This window comes from Podarcis erhardii, assembly GCF_964252035.2.
Source record: "Podarcis erhardii genome assembly, chromosome: 2".
Taxonomy (NCBI): domain Eukaryota; kingdom Metazoa; phylum Chordata; class Lepidosauria; order Squamata; family Lacertidae; genus Podarcis; species Podarcis erhardii.
Window position 1 is genome coordinate 121,674,437 of NC_138498.1, and position 16,771 is coordinate 121,691,207.

At 44.1% G+C, this 16,771-nt stretch overlaps 1 long non-coding RNA gene across 1 annotated transcript in view; it reads left to right on the forward strand.

Moving 5' to 3' along the window:
- Window positions 1–13,515, forward strand: part of LOC309337414 — a 46,638-nt gene extending 33,123 nt beyond the window's left edge. The window contains exons 2-3 of the long non-coding RNA XR_014154273.1: window positions 12,060–12,190; window positions 13,128–13,515. This is a non-coding gene — a long non-coding RNA (uncharacterized lncRNA). The remainder of the gene's footprint in view (window positions 1–12,059; window positions 12,191–13,127) is intronic.
- Window positions 13,516–16,771: the final 3,256 nt, after the last annotated feature.

A 16,771-nucleotide genomic window follows, 5' to 3' on the forward strand; every position in this document is an offset into this window, starting at 1 on the left:
CTGCTCACTGGCGGCGACGGACCAGGGGAAACAGGGAACCAACCAACGGTAAGTGCACAAAGGGATTTTTGGCCCTCCAATTAATTAGGAGGAAGAGAAGTCTTGATCAAACTTCTGCGTCTCAGTAAGGGGAAACTGAGTACGCTAGGTGGTTGGGTACATCAGATGGTGATCTGGTGTAGGGAAAGGGAAAAATTGGGAGGTAGAGTGTGGTGAAGTATCCAGCGCATTGTATGTGTGAGAAAGTACAGAGCAATCTGTAGCTGACCTGAGTGTGGAGTGGGCAGTACTTCGGTTCCTAGTAAGGCGACTTCACTAGGCAAGGAAACCTACGAAGCGCGTCTGTGAGTGACTGAGTGGATACTTCACAGGGCCATACAATGGGAGTTGGGGGTTCAAAGGGGGAAAATACACCTCTTGAGTGTATGTTAAATAATTTTAAGAAAGCCTTCTCAGGGGCATATGGAGTCAAAATGATGCCAGAGCGCTTGAGAACGTTATGTGAACTAGAATGGCCAAAACAAAATACTGGATGGCCATCTCAGGGAACTTTTTGATATAAATTTAGTGAGCAAACTTTGGACTGATATCGCCAAAGAAACTGGAGGGTGCCCAGAACAATTTCCATATATAGATTCCTGGCTGAGCACATTAAATAAAAATCCTCCATGGATAAGGGAATGCAAGGTCAAACGATGCAAATTATTGGCTGTAAAAGCCGAAGCTAGGAAAGGAATCTTGCCAAATAAACTCAAACCCATTTTTGAGGGGCCAGAGGAAGAGGTGCTTCCACCTCCACCCTATGCTCCACATCGAAGGGAGCTTAATCCAAACACTCCACCAGTTGTAACCCCAAGGCAAGAAACTGGAATGAATAATGGGAGTGGAGTCACAGAGTTTGATTCCTTGATAGATTATGATAAATATCTTCAGGAGGCATTGGAGTCCTATAATAAAGCCCAAGCAGAAGTGGTTATTCCACCTGTGACTCCTAATAGACCTCCATCTACAGTCTCCTTTAGTGGAACAACTGATTGCCCACCCCAAACCCCTGTACATCCAAGTCCCAGAGAAATGTTACAGAAGTTACAGGGAGACCTTGCTCGGTCAGCAAGCAATACAGCCAGGCGTATAAAGCTGCTAAAAGAACGCCTTGCGACAGATACCATCCCCTATGATTTGAGGCCCCTAGAGCAAAGTGAAGAGAAAGATCACGTAGTAGCCCCTCTTAGAAGAGTATTTGATGCACTTGAGGAGCCTGCGCTGGTTAATGGGCAACCCGGACCACGGCCACCTCGAACTTCGACCCTGCAATATATTCCATTCACAACTACAGATCTGATGAATTGGAAAACACACACCCCATCTTTTGCAGAAAAACCTCAGGCTATGATGGACTTGGTGACTTCAATAATAAATACTCATAGTCCTACTTGGACAGATTGCCGCCAGCTCCTGAATACTCTGTTCACCACTGAGGAAAGGAGAGACATAATTGAAAAGGCACAGATATATTTGCGTGAGCAGGCCAGAGGGGGAAATATTTATAATATTGACCGTCATCTCCAAGATAACTTTCCCTTGGAAGATCCTAATTGGGATCCAAACAATGCAATTCACCTGGCCAGACTTACCACCTACCGCCAGACACTTGTGCAAGGTATCCGCAGGGCATGCCAGAAGCCCACTAATATGTCTAAAGTCTCAGAAGTAGAACAGAAACCAAATGAGAGTCCGGGAGACTTTTTAGAGAGGCTGCAAGAAGCCTATCGTATATGGACTCCTTTTGACCCTGAAGCCCCTGAAAACAGCAGAATGATTACTGCTACATTTGTGGCCCAGTGCGCTTCTGACATTCGTAAGAAAATTCAGAAATCAGAAGGATGGGAAGGGATGCTGATGAGCCAAATTATGGCCATTGCACGCCGAGTTTATCGGAATAGGGATGAGGCTGAGAAGCAAGAGAAGAAGAAGTGGCAGAAGGAAAAGATGGTAATGCTAGCCACAGCAGTGAAGCAAGACCACCGCCCCTTAAATGGAGGGCGAGGGCGAGGAAGGAATCCACCACTGGGAAGGAATCAATGTGCAAATTGCAAGAAGGAGGGTCATTGGAAGCGGGAGTGTCCTGAACCCCTGAGGTTGGAAGAAGTACGCCCAGGCCCAGGCCCAGGCCCAGGCCCAGGCTCCGGCCCAAGAAATCAGGGACGGGGACGGGGAATGATCCGAGATGGAAGATATCAGAGACCAGGACAGGGACGGAGTAGAGACAATTTCATTGGACTGGCAGAAGAGGATTTTACTCAAGACTAGGAACGACCGGACTCCATAAAGTTAGGCTTCCAGGAGCCCACGGTCACGATTCAATTAGGGAGCCATTTAATAGACTTTATGATTGATACTGGGGCTGAATACTCAGTACTCCCAGAACTATTGCAGAAAAAGGCATCCAAAAGTGTAATCATTAAAAGTGCCACTGGACAGTCAGCTAAGAGGTCTTTCCTCCAACCTTTGGAATGCCAGATTGGGGGACATCGTTTAACCCATCAGTTTTTGTATATACCTGAGTGTCCAATACCTCTCTTAGGCAGAGATATGCTGTCCAAATTGCAGGCCCAAATCACTTTCACTCCTCGAGGTCCAGAAATGAAACTGCCATCAAAAGCAGCAGGAATAATTACCCTCTCAGTACCTAAGGAACAATCATGGCGCCTAATGTCAGCCTTGCAAGTCCAACCCACATTGAATACAGAATTAAACAAGCTCCTCCGAACTCTACAGGTGCCACCAGGAGTATGGGCCGAAAATAGCCCACCAGGAATGGCTAAGAATATAGCTCCAATTGTAGTAACCCTAAAACCTATGGCTACCCCTGTATCTGTAAAGCAATATCCCTTACCCCGGCGAGCAGCGGAGGGCATCCAGAAACATTTGGACCGCCTATTAAAATATGGTCTGCTTAAGCCTTGCCAATCAGAATGGAACACACCCCTTTTGCCTGTTCGAAAACCTGGGACAGATGAATACAGGCCAGTGCAGGACTTGAGGCTCGTAAACCAGGCTATCGAGACCTTGCACCCAAATGTACCAAACCCATATACCTTGCTGAGTTTGATCCCACCAGAAGCAACATTTTTTACTGTATTGGACTTGAAAGATGCATTCTTCTGTTGCCGGCTGGCACCACAGAGCCAACCTATATTTGCCTTCCAGTGGGAAGACCCTTTGACAGGAACAAAAGGCCAGCTAACCTGGACAAGATTGCCCCAAGGATTCAAAAATTCCCCAACTTTATTTGGCACTGCCTTGGCGAGGGATCTAACAAGTTACCCCTCAACACCGGGAGAAAAGGTGGTTCTGCAATATGTGGATGATCTTATACTAGCTGCAAAGGATTTTGATACCTGTAAAGAAGGGACAGAGGAACTGCTCCACTTGCTCTGGGAAGCTGGCTACCGAGTTTCCCAGAAAAAGGCACAGTTATGTTTAGAAAAGGTCAAATATTTGGGCTTTGACATCTCACACCAACAACGAGCATTGAGACCAGAGAGGAAAGAAGCTATTTGCCTTATCAAGGAACCTACCACAAGAAAACAACTTAGGGGATTCCTGGGAACAGCAGGGTTTTGTAGACTATGGATACCTGATTTCAGTAGTCTGGCCAAGCCCTTACATGAAAGCACTTGAGGTGCAGAAAAGGACCCATTCGTATGGGGACCTGAGCAGAAACAAGCCTTTTTAGTTATCAAACAACGACTTATGGAGGCACCAGCCCTTGGATTGCCTAATTCGGAAAAACCCTTTCAGCTGTATGTACATGAACAGAATGGGATTGCAGCGGCAGTCCTGACCCAGAGATTAGGAAGTTGGAACCGTCCAGTAGCTTATTTGTCTAAACAATTGGACTCAGTAGCAAAAGGATGGCCTCCATGCCTAAGGGCAGTAGCGGCCACTGCGAGCCTTGTCAAAGAAGCTGATAAATTTACCTTTGGCCAGACGATGTATGTGAATGTACCTCATGCTGTTCTGACACTCATGGAATATAAGGGTAGTTATTGGCTAACGAACCCAAGGATGGCTAGATACCAAGGCCTATTGTGTGAAAATCCCAGGATTCATCTACGAGTAGTGAATATGCTCAATCCAGCGACTTTGCTGCCCCTACCAGAGGTAGATGATGAAGAATCACATGATTGTCTCCAAATAATGGATGAAGTTTATTCCAGTAGACCTGATCTGAAAGATGAACCATTGAAAAATCCAGATGTTGTATATTATACGGATGGTAGCAGTTACCTGCATGAAGGTGCCAGACGAGCAGGATATGCTGTGGTCACCAATGAGGAAGTTGTGGAAGCTGAGGCTTTGCCTGCTGGCACCTCAGCACAAAAGGCTGAACTTATAGGTTTAACTAGAGCTCTGCAATTGGCAGCCGGATGTAAGGCAAACATCTATACTGATTCAAAATATGCCTTCTTAACCCTGCATGCACATGGAGCTCTATGGAAAGAAAGAGGTCTAATCGGAGCCCACGGGAAGGCTTTGAAATATGGACCTGAAGTAGAAATCCTGTTAGAAGCAGTATGGGCTCCAGAACAGATTGCTGTAATGCACTGCAAAGGTCATGGACGAGGAAGGGATCCAATAACCAGAGGAAATCATGCTGCTGACAAAGCAGCCCGAGAGGCAGCCCAAAAGCCTGTGGGAGGATTTATAGCAGCCCTCATACCAGAGGTAGTTCCAGAAGAAGTTAAACCTCACTATACCCCAGAAGAGAGGAAGTGGGCTGAACAGGAAGGAGCAGTTGTGAGGGACGGTTGGATGATCCTGCCGGACAATAGGATTTATGTACCTCATCATCTGGCAGGTACAATTGTAAGAAATTATCATGAATCTACTCACCTTGGCGGTACTGCAACTAGAGAGAGTCTCAGTCGGAAGTTGTATATTATTAATCTATCACAATTAGCAACTTGCATTTCACAGAAATGTGTTCTTTGTGCTAAAAACAATCCCAGGCAGGGACCGGTACAACCTCCTGGAATTCAGCATGTGGGATACGTCCCCATGGAAAGCCTAATTGTGGACTTCATAGAGCTGGTCCCTTCTAAGGGATTCAAGTATCTCCTTGTGTTTGTAGATACTCTTACCGGATGGGTTGAAGCTTTTCCCACCCGAACTGAAAAGGCACGAGAGGTAACTAAAAGACTCCTCACTGAATTGATCCCAAGGTTTGGATTACCTAGATGCATTGGAAGTGATAATGGGCCAGCGTTCATTGATCAAGTAGTACAAGATGTATGTCGAGTCCTACAAGTAAAATGGAGACTGCATACAGCATATAGGCCTCAGAGTTCAGGGAAAACTGAAAGAATGAATCGGACTCTGAAAACCCAATTGGCAAAATTAACCCAGGAAACGGGATTGGGATGGGTAGATGTGTTACCCATAACACTGTTTCGTGTTCGGTGTGCACCCACAAAAAGACTTAAGTTGTCACCTTTTGAGCTCCTGTATGGGAGACCGCCCTCCTTTGTTCAGGATATTCCAGCTGACCTTAAACAAATAGGAGATCATGTGACACAGGGACAAGTGCAATCTCTCTCCCGTGTTTTTGTTTCTCTTAACAGGTGGGCCCTCGAGCGCACGCCGTGCAGCATTGCCGAGCCGATTCATCAGTTCCAGGCTGGCGATAGCGTATGGGTGAAAGAGTGGAAACGTGATCCACTTGCACCTAAGTGGCGTGGACCTTACACCGTCTTGCTCTCTACTCCAACAGCGGTGAAGGTAGCTGAGGTGACCCCCTGGATTCATCACTCTCGTTTGAAGAAGTCCGAAGGCAGTTGGACGTGCAAAGGTGACCCCTCTAATCCTTTAAAACTAACTCTCTCCAAAAACCCCTGTATCTAGCCCTACCGGGAACGGGCTAGGTCACGGGCAACATTTGACGACCGGCCTGCTGCAGCCACAACCTGGAAGCTGGCTGACCTGCGCACGCCTGAAGCTTGAGGAGCGTCTGAACCAGCGACTGTGAACGGAAAGATTCTCTAATACAATTGATTGACTGCCCCCCTTGTGGAACAATTATCAGAGATATTACTCATTGGGGATCCTCGGGATATATGTTTTGGTCTTGGTGGTTCCCCATTTCTGTCACTGGGGGAATTATATTGGGGCTAATAATTATTTGCTATCACAATAAGGTAATCTTTTGTGGAAGGAATGCATATACTAGACATCAACATGATTTTATTATTAATCCTGATCCCTTGGGAAGGGGAAGGGTCCTTGAATCTGACCAAATTGGCTAAATATGGATTCAGCCATGACCACAATATGTGGGTAGGTTTAGCTGAAATGGTAGCTAATGTTGCAAATAGGACCAATTGCCTTGTTTGCTCTCTTGGGCCAGATGATTCAGAGGGAGGTATGCCCTTATTACCGATACCATTAGATGCTATTGGTATGGTAAGCGAAATGCCACACCAAACTGAAATACAGAATTTCCCCGGATGGAACTCAACTAAACCATTACGAGTTATACCTGTACAAGGGGAATTCTGTGTACATAAATCATCAGATGCAGCTGATTCTCCCATGATAGGCTCTTCTCATTGTCACTATACTTGGGATTATAAGAAGAATAGTCATACCTGGGCACACGGTACTACCTATCGAACTCGGAATACCTTGCCCTGTGCACCTCCTTTTATTCATGCATGGAAAGTGGTGTGGAACATAACTGTGACAGAAAAAGGCAATCTAACATACTGCACTGTAAACTCTCTACCCCTTTTGGTATTTCGCCTTCTGTATTCCCCGTACCAAAAACCTCAGACCCGATGGTTGTGGTGGATATGTGGAGAATGGGCGTACAAGAAACTCCCTTCCAAATGGAGTGGGACTTGTTTCTTGGGTTGGGTATTACCACCAATGTGGATTATGCCCACTAGTTCGGCCAGGCGAATACGAAGGAATGCTGATATTTCTCATATAGCAGGAGGAAGTACCCAAAGTTGGAGCGGTACTGATGATTGGCCACCAGAGCGCATTATAGCCTATTATGATCCTGCCTCCTGGAATCCTGGTGAGCTCATACAAGGGGCACGGGATCCTATTTATAATCTAAACAGAATAATTCGATTGCAAGCAGTAGTGGAACTTGTAACCAATGCAACGGCCCAGAGTTTGAGACTTATTGCACAACAGTTGGATGAAAGTAGAGCCGCCATTTTGCAGCTGAAAATGGGAATGGATTATGTACTTGCCAGGCAGGGAGGCCTATGTGGAGTCTTGAACTTGACAGGGAATGCCTGTTGCTTTAACATTTCTGATAATGGTGAGGCAATCCGTGTGTTGGCCACAAAGATGGAGAATATAGCACATGTCCCAGTACAAACATGGGAAGGATGGGATATGGGATGGCTCACCAATTGGTTACCTAATGTCACAGGACTCAAAGGGATACTATTGTCTTGCTTGTTTTTCTTGACAGTAGTAGTATTGGTTTTATGTATGATGCCATGTATCATTTCATGTTTTAGAAGTACAATTAGCAAGATGGTTTCAAATGAAACTCTACCTCATATCATGGCCCTATACAGAGCTTTACCTCAGGAATATGATGAAGGTCAAGCTATCAAGGACACTTGGGATGAAGGTCCTTGAGCTTGAAAGGGGGGAATGAGGCACCTAACCATAAGCCTGCATTTTTATCAAAGCTTCTATATATTTCAATCAAGGCTTGTATTTAAAAATGAGCTTAAAAAAAGGATTTTCAAATGTTTCATGCCAGGCAGAAGAAACCTTGGCCATTCTCCTAAGACAAGAGGGCCCCATTGATTTATAGTAGAAAAACAATTCTCAAAGTCATAAAAAGGGAGAATTACATATGCTGCCCCAAGGCTGAGAAAACACCATTAGGAATGGGAAAGATAATACTAATGTGCCTCCCAGTAAAATGAGCCAGATCTTCTTTCTAAGGTTCAAAGGCCAGGAGCAAATGGAAAGAAAAACATTTAGCTAGAAAGAAAGAGAGCATTTTTGGGGAAGTCTCTTCTAAAGCTGTTTCTTAAACTGAGAGAGTTAAAAAGGTTAAAATGTGTTAAATGTTGGAAAGGCAACTGGCTTGGCAGAAGAAGCAGCTTCTTCCTATTTTATTTTGAGGCTGGAGAGGAGGGGGAAAGGGGGAGGTGCAAACTGAAGAGGCTTCTTTTAAAAGCTGCTTTACTGAGTTTCTTCCTTTTTACTTTGAAAAGCTTTATTCTTTTAAGAGGCTACCTATGATAAATGTATGAAATATATTAGCTTAAATATATTGGCTTAAATGTAATTATGCAAAGGATTTAAGGAATGCTAGATTCTTATTTCATAGAGTCATATTGCAATAGGAGACCAGAGGGGCAAATGAGCCTAGCCCCCCCCCCCCCCTGCCAGACAGAAGACGCCATCCAAGCAGTCTTGATATATAGTTGTCAGGCATTTGTTTAGAAACATTAAATGAAGGAAATCTTTCAATGTTGATGTGAAACTCAAGATCCTTGACATCTGTTGAACATAAAATGTAAGATTAAACATTTGTTTTAGAAGGCAATAGGGCAAGGAGGGCAAGAGGTGAGCTGGTAATTAAGATTCCATGTAAGATATATTATTACTTATATGTCATATATATAGCTCTTTGTCTCCCTTATAAGGGCAAGGAAGTGGGTGTATCTTTTGTGGGTGTATCTTTTGTGATTGGTTCTAGCAAACAGCCAATAGGAATTTCAACCAGGCTGATTGGACAGAGGCAGCCACAGGAGGAGCAAAGGGGGCTGGATTAAGGGAATATAAGTGCTGGCCAGAATGGCAGGAGGCCAGGCCAGAGCTTGGTAACCACGTACCACTGAGCCTCTTATTTATTTGTCTGACAAATAAATTACTATTTTAATTTCTCTATTGCTGCGTTGAATATTTCATTCCAGCTAAGCGTTAACCACAAGCAGGGTGCTACAATATCTGGATTGGTTCCAGACATCTTACCAGTTTTGAGAGAATGGTGCTAAATCAAGGACATTCAGGCCTCGTGTCAGCTAAAGATAACAACCTTTTGGTCATTACGACTGGTCCTTTATCAGGTTATAAATTCACAGGAAATATGACTCAAATAAACACAAATAGAGGACACATCCTAGCAAGCATTTGGCAACAAGCCTTTTAATTGGCTTTAACCGATCCTATTGTGTTTTCAACATTCTGTGTTTTAAATAAGGGTTTTCTTTAGTGATTTTTTTTATTTTAACGTTTTTGTAAAGTGCTTTGAGGGTTTCTTCAAGAGTCAAGCAATATATAAATGTTATGAACTAAATATAGTAATTAATTAATTAAGCTTAACAATTTTTCATAGCTTATTTTGTGCTTTGAAAGATTTTCCCCTAACTTTCCCAAATTATCTATTTTTAAAAAATTATCTATTTCAAAGTATATTCGAACCACAAAAATAGATGAACAATTAAAAAAAAACTTATTAACATGTCCTACTAAAGATAAGGCATAGGAAACCGAAACATATTTAACAATAACAATGAGGTAAACTACAAAGAATATACAATCTGAAACGCATTCCAGAGGGTATTTGCAAAAAAGCAGAGAGGACAGACCTGCCATGGCTGCAACCTTTGAAGTTCCAAACTGTCTCCTCCACCCACCATTAACATCCATTTGGATCTGGATGAATATGCGACATTCAAGGCTTGGGCCACAAACTGGACGCCATAGTAAGTTCTGTAGCGGTCTTGAGACCAGATTTCCCCCATCTCTTCCTGGGACAAAGTTTCCAGTGGTTCCTTTTCTGTGCATCTTGTCCAACCCTCCACGGACAGTACTTTGTTTGAACATGAACAATGGAATGCTTTCTTCCAAAACTGTGAAAATACAGATTCAGTTGCATCTGAAAGTCGAGTATAGTAGCCATGTTCTGTCCGTTTTTTGGTATTCATTACAAAGGACAAAGAACCTTGGGCAGGCTGGAAGTAATCTGTGCCACCAAACAACATCTCATCAATGTCCAGAAGATCTGTTGTGATCCAGACTATCCCCTGAGATTCCCTCACTTCCTGAATTCTTTGTAACACCACGATTGGATAAATTCTGTGCGCAGAGTCCCCATAATAAACAAACACTTTGACTTGTCTCAAATCAGATGGTTTACAATGTAAGGATGACATTTGTCCCAGGGTCGAAATATGAATTTTTTCCAAGAAAGCAACACAAATCCCACTGCGGATCAGCGGAGGTGTGAAAGCACTCAGGAACCTTTCTCCATTGTCATTGTCTGGAACAAAGAGGCCGATCCACGTCCACCCGAAATGTAGCAACAACTTGACAATCCCCATGTGCTGGGTTTCTTCTTTGGGGACCATCCAGTAGATAAAAGGGAACTGGGTTTTGTCATTCAGATCATGAGCAGCCAAGCCATAACTGATCTAGTAAGAAAAGGAGTGGTGTCGTTTTTTAGGAATACACAAGAAAGGCCTCATTGCATGATCAGGCCAAAGGGCCATCTACTCACAGTAGCTAACCAATTCTTCTGGATGTATGCCATGCCTTTGATGGAGGAATCATGTTCAGAAGAGGACCTGGAGGTTACAGAGAAGGAAGTGGCTCCAATGGACAGTGGGGCAGAGCAGGGCATCTGGGCCTTGTAGGGTCATGGCACCCCAACCTCTTCCTAGAGTCACAATGGGGCACTACACAGAATGAGAGGCAGAAGCTAAGCAGCTGCACAGTTTGGAGGAGTGCAAGTACTTAAACTTCTCTGTTCATTTAGCTGTCAGACATCTGAGAAACAAGAAACTCATTAGGAGCCAGGGGCTACTTTCAACCACATCTTCCTATTGACAAAACAGGGAGGGAGATAGGAAGTGGCTGAGGGTTTTCTAACTTGCTTTCCACTTTCTTGCAATGTGATTTTCCCCCTTTGGTCTCCCTTTTTGGGTGCTACACTTTTGTGTTCCCTGGAAACTAATGGCCAGATGATTGGCTTTGCAGTTTAGAAACTTCTGGGGGCATGAAGGGGTTCCTCAACACTGCTGGAGAGACAGCAAAGAGGAATGAAACACAATTGATCTCTTCCCTTCCAATTCCTACCTGGGGCATTTTGTAGATGCCCAACATGCTTGAAATTTGGTGGGTGATTTCAGAAGAAGTTGCTTCAAAAACAGCCAACACGTTATTCTGTCTTCCACAGCTGTAGTTTGGAATACTGTCTAGCATGCCATCGGCAGTTGTCCTGACATCAAAAGCGGCCTCATAGATGCTATAGCCCAGGGTGACATTGGCTAAATGCTTAAGATGCTGGGTGATCTCCTGGGTTGCAAACAAGATGGACAGGACTGGTGAGGTGTCCTTTGCTGAAAAACTGCAAATAAATGAATACACGAAAAATGGTTTTAGCTTCCATTCTCCATTAAATGAAAACAACTCCTTGCTCTATACAAGTTATATCTAACGGGAATCTCTGCAGCTAGGAAGGAGCAGAATCTTGCCCAGATCCACCAACAAAGAAAGGAGTAGCATTTAGGAGAGCTTGAGCTGGGATGAATTAGATTGAAATGCTCATTTAGAGTTCCTTAAGTTGGCAAGAACTATTTACAGGATGAGAAGATATGAAAGAGAGAAATGCTGTATCTTGGGTTACTCACCTTAACTTCTTAGGGTGGTGGAATTACCTAGTAAGGTTCCTATACTGATTTGAACATTCCAGTGAGTTTGAAGGGAAGGTGGTGGTATCCTTATATTCCAATTTTTACACATTCTTTGATCCGCAAATGCAAGATTGCACAGTGGATTTAGAACTTATTTAAGATATGTTGTAATCCAAATACCCCCAACACCACCAGGGACATTTAATTTAGACAGTTGGGAATAAAGGAATAGGGGAAGCTGTCAAAGCTGTTAACACTTGACTTGAAAGAAACACCCTTTCTCATGAGACATGAGATGATCAACTATGCTTTAGCTGCATTAATGAAACTGAAGCCCAAAATAGGGAAAGGGTTCAGAAACAACCTCTTTGTTTGCAGGATACCAAGGGGCATGGCCAGAAACTAGATGCTGTCTCTGGAAAACAGCAAGAAATGTGAATGCAGACTGGGTAACATAAAGTCACTTACGTCATAACAGTGTTTTTGGGATGCCGTGAAAAGTTGATTGGGTAAGTTTTAAAAGCTCTTGGAAATATGACCTGACTAATGAGGTGGTCTCCTGGCCTGTAATAATTCAACGGATCACTTTCCTCATTTAGGTTCAATGGGCATTTTGCTTTCAGCATCCTACTGGCTCCATGGGGCATTAGCAGCAGAAACAGCAGCAGCAGCAGAAATATCATCCTGGCTATGCCTGCAAGAATCATACACTCATGTGACAGCTGAACTCCTACAGTAGCTTCAGAAGCAAAGGTAGAAAAAGGAAACCTCCTATAGAAACCAGAGGCTTCTGATATTTATGACCCAGTTCTTCTTTCAGGCTTGTGACAATCAGTTATCTGATGCTGCCTGTGATTCTGATGTTTTGTTATTTGTGGACTCCAAGGCCATCGTTGGGGAAATCCCTGGACCAGATAAACAAATCACCATGATTTTGATAATTATAGGGTTAAGAAAGTCCACCTCCTCTGCAACTCCCTGGAATCGGTGTGTGACTCAATGGGCAGCTGCAGAGCCAGTGCAAAACATGTTTGTGAGAACTCAGAGATGGGGCTATCAATCTGGGCCCTGCTAAACTTGAGGAAACATTAACTTCAGTAAAGTCCAAGAAACTATGAATAGCTAGTGTTATGATTAGTTGGGTCCATGATCTGGGGCACACTATTGATTTTGAAAGTGGGAAAAACTGTGGACTAAATCAAATTTGCAGCATGTGTGTCACTCAAAGAAAATGTATTTAAGATGATGTACTGATGGTATATCACACCTGCCAAACTTGCTAAAATCTATATTAATCAAGACAAAAATTGTTGGAAGTGTAAGGAGAAGAATTTCCTCCATATGTGGTGGACTTGCTCCAAAGTGAAAGCCTTCTGGGATATAATATATAATGAGTTAAAAAAGGTTTTGAAATATAAGTTCAATAAAAAGAGGCATTTTTATTAGGTTTAATTGGTGAAGAAATACATAAAAGAGAGGTAAACATGTTTATGTATGCCACAACGGCTGCAAGAACACTTCTGGCTCAGAAACGGAAGCAGCAGGAACTCCCAACACTGGAAGATTGGAAGGTCAAGGTGGTGGAGTATGTAGAGATGGCCAAGTTGACGGGGAAGATCTGGAATCAGTGTGACGGACTGTTTCAAAAGAACTGGAACAAATTTATATTTTATGTGAAAGAAAATTGTAAACATTTGAAAAAGTTTGTAGGCCTGAATTGAAATGTTTTGTAATGTAAATATAAGGAACAGGTTTACCGACAAGAAGGGGAAATATTATAATTTGACAAAGGGTAAATAAGTGATTATAGAAATGTTAAAAATATGGAAAGATATGTGGAAGTCAGAAAGGGAGGGAAGGATGTTGATTCTCTTACAGAGTAATATATTAAGTAACAGAAGTTACATGTAAAAAATGTGAATATGATTTAAGTGGAAAATCTAATAAAAATTATTTAAAAGAAAGAAAGAAACTATAGAATAGCCAAAGCAAAATGTGTTTGTGAGAACTCAATGATGTGACTCTCAAGTCCAGGAAACTAGAGAATAGCTATGATGGACCAAGACCAGCAAGACAGGACATGATAGAGGTGAATAAAGTCCTGCATGGTGTGGATAATATGGATAGGAAAAGTTTTCCTCCTTCCCAGTAATAATACTAGAAGTTTGGACATTAAGCGGGAATTTAAACCCTTGTGTCCTAGGCCCCTGTCCAACTCCCTGATCACTACACCACACTGCCTCAGAACTATAGATTCATGGGCATCCAATGGAGGTTTCTAACACAGAGATAAGCCATGAGATAATCACATGAGCTAATAGAAGTTTGGGTTCATGAGACAACCCAACCAGCTGACTGGTCCATTGGCTTTATACAGTAGCAATAATATTTGGCCTGAGCTTAGTAATATACTAGCAGCCAACTAGAGATTCAATTCAATTCAGCTTCTAATGAAGCTGAATGTTAGAAGAGTCAGGACAGAGAAATCTGTTACAGACTTTGAAGTTTGCTCCTTCCCTGGAAGAATTTCAATCATACATAGTTGGGCTGAGGAAGGCTATTAATGTAAATGTTAAATTCTGTAAGTGGCTATTTGTTTGCAGCCAAAAAGGGTTGGGAGGAGGTTCTTCGCCACTTACAGTACAAAGCTACTCACTGCAACTATCAAACGTGAAACTGAAAAGATCATCAGATGTTCCGGTGTCTGCGGATGATCCTGCTGGGTGAAACTGGTGTTCCATTTCTCAAGGATCTTCTGATGGGACTGCTTCTGCTTGCAATAGAATTGCCAAATCATTGAGTTGGAAGGGATCCTGAGGAGCATCTGGTCCAACCTTCTGCAACGCAGGAATATGCAGCTGATGAGCTTGTTAGGCGCCAAAGTCCAGCCAGTCTTTGGAAAGTTAAACAGTGTCTCCACACAAAACACACATTGCGTGGCTATTCCCTCCCCCCCCCCACAGGTGTAAAGAATAAAGACACAGGACACAAGAATTTAAGTTAATGGGCGAAAATGGCCACAACTTTATTGATTACAGGTAAGAGAGGTATTGGCTTTAGGCATTGGCCCCTAACCGACTATCCGGTCTAACCGGGAAGGGTTAAACACCAACAGGGGGAGCTACCTGAGATGCGTATCCCTAGGCGCTCCCCGAGGGGTTACCGCTCGGGGGCGCGCTTTAGGCCCTAGCCTCCGTAGGTTTCGGACGAGGCGTCGCCCCTCGGAGTCCTTTAACGAACTACCCTTCAATCATTGGGGGAGGTGATGGCGCTCCTCCCCCCCGACCTCATTTGCATGACAATACCCCGGCCAATGCCTACCGCTAAAACCGGGAAAGTTGTGACGAATTTGCTACGAGGTAGGCGAAAAACCAAGTGGCTCACGAACCAGCCAATTAGCCAAATGGGAAAAAATTCCTACCTGGCCCCAAACGGCAACCGGCCGAAGCCCATAGCAAGGTCGATGGCAGAACCTAAAGGGTGGGTGGGTGGGAATTCGCGCTCGCTGCCAAGGAGAAAAGGGGCGAGCCGGTGGCTGCCCCGACCTTATGTGGCCTCTAGGAGGCCCGCCCCTGCCGCCAGCCGATTGGCTGGCGCGCGGGGGTGTGACTGGGGAATCCCTGAATCGCGCGAGGCTGACCCCAGCCTCGCCAGAACGTGGGGGGTGACTGGGGAAACCCTGTAATCCCGCGAGGCTGACCTCAGCCCCGCGGGAGTGTGGGAGGGGTCGTGAGCCCGCAACTCCACCCCCTCCTGAGGATCGGTAGTGGCATTCTGTTTCCTGAAAGGAGCCAGTTGCAGGAAACACATCTTCCACCACCTTCACTGTCTTTGCATGCAAGGAAAAGCTTTCCCACTGGTATTTCTGCTTCTGGAGCACGTTAAGAACTAATCAGATTATAGACCCACTGGAGGTGTAAAATAAATGAAACAGCACTATTGTGTTTTCATTGATTTTTTTAAATACTGAAAGCATATTTTATAATCACAACAGCAACAACAATTTTAATATTTATACCCCACCCATCTGGCTGGGTTGCCCCAGCCTCTGTGGGTGGCTCACAGCATATATAAAAGCATAGTAAAACATCAAACATAAAAAACTTCCCAATACAGGGCTGCCTTCAGATGTCTTCTAAAAATTACAGAGTTCTTTATCTGCTTGACATCTGAAATGAGGGCGTTCCACAGGGAAGGTGCCACTACCAAGAAGGCCCTCAGCCTGGTTCCCTGTAACTTCACTTCTCGCAGTGAGGGGACTGCCAGAAGACCCTCATAGGAGGACCTCAATATCCGGGTTGAAGAATGGGGGTGGAGATGCTCCTTCAGGTATACTGGGCTGAGGCTGTTGAGGGCTTTAAAGGTCAGTACCAAGACTTTGAATTCTGCTTGGAAATGTACTGCGAGCCAGTGAAGATCCTTTAGGTTATATGGTCCCAGCGGCCACCCCCGGTCACCAGTCTAGCTCCCACATTCTGGATTAGTTGTAGCTTCTGGGTCACCTTCAAAGGTCACATAGAGTGCATTGCAGTATTCCACTTCAGTAGGTATCTCAAGAAGTGTGCATGCACACGAAAGCTTCTACCCAGAACAAACTTGGTTGGTCTCTAAGGTGCTACTGGACATTTTTTTTTTGACTGCGTTAGACCAACATGGCTACCTACCTAAATGCAATAGTCCAAGTGGGAGATAGCTAGAGCATGCACTACTCTGGCAACACAGTCGGTGGGCAGGTAGGGTCTCAGACGGCCTACCAGATGGAGCTCAATCCGTTGGCTACCATACATCCTCCAACCATCTCCAGATACTCACACAGGACATTCATCCCCTTTCACTGGTTCCGATTTAAAAGAGAAGTAGAGTTGTGTATCATCCGCACACTCCTGAACACTTACCCTGACCCCCCTGATGATCTCCATATTCTTCTTCATGCTCAGGCTATGAACTAAAACATTAATTTTGCTGGAGAGCCAGGGTGCTGGTGACCTAGTTGCAGGAGTTTATTGGCCAGTGACGTTACCATGGATGAATGCAGATGTATCATTGTGACATCAGTGTATGATGTCACAGACAGAATGAGCTTCAAACCC